Below are 656 nucleotides of genomic sequence, written 5' to 3' on the forward strand. Positions count from 1 at the left end.
ATTGATCAAACAAGCAATCAAGAAACATTTATCATTTCTGGTGATTGGAATGTAAAAATTGGAAATCAAGAGGAAGGATCAGTTGGAAAATATGGCCTTGGTGATAGAAATGATGCTGAATATCAGATGATAAAAATTTCTGAGACCAATGACTTAATCATTGCAAATAGAATTTTTCAAAAACATAACATGTGGACCTCCCCAGATGGAATCCACAGGAATCAAATTAACAACCTCTATGGGAAAAGGATCATGACAAGCTATGGTGAACATTGTGAAGTACGAGTATTCCAGAACACTTAATTGTACTTCTGAGGAATCTGTACCTGGACCAAGAAGCAGTTGTTCGAACAGAGCATGGGAACGTACACTGAATGTTTTAAAATTGGGAAAGGTGTGCGACAAGGTTGTATTCTTTCACCTTACTTATTCAACCTGTATGCTGAGCAAATAGTACGAGAAGCTGGGTTCCATGAAGAAAAATGTGGTGTCAGGATTGGAGGAAGACTCATTAACAACCTGAGATATGCAGATGATACAACCTTGCTTGCTGAAAGGGAAGAAGACTTGAAACATTTACTGATGAAGATCAAAGAACACAGCCTTTGGTAGGATTACATCTCAATGTCAAGAAAACAAAAATCCTCACCACTGGA

This window comes from Chrysochloris asiatica, unplaced genomic scaffold, assembly GCF_000296735.1.
Source record: "Chrysochloris asiatica unplaced genomic scaffold, ChrAsi1.0 scaffold00022, whole genome shotgun sequence".
NCBI lineage: Eukaryota > Metazoa > Chordata > Mammalia > Afrosoricida > Chrysochloridae > Chrysochloris > Chrysochloris asiatica.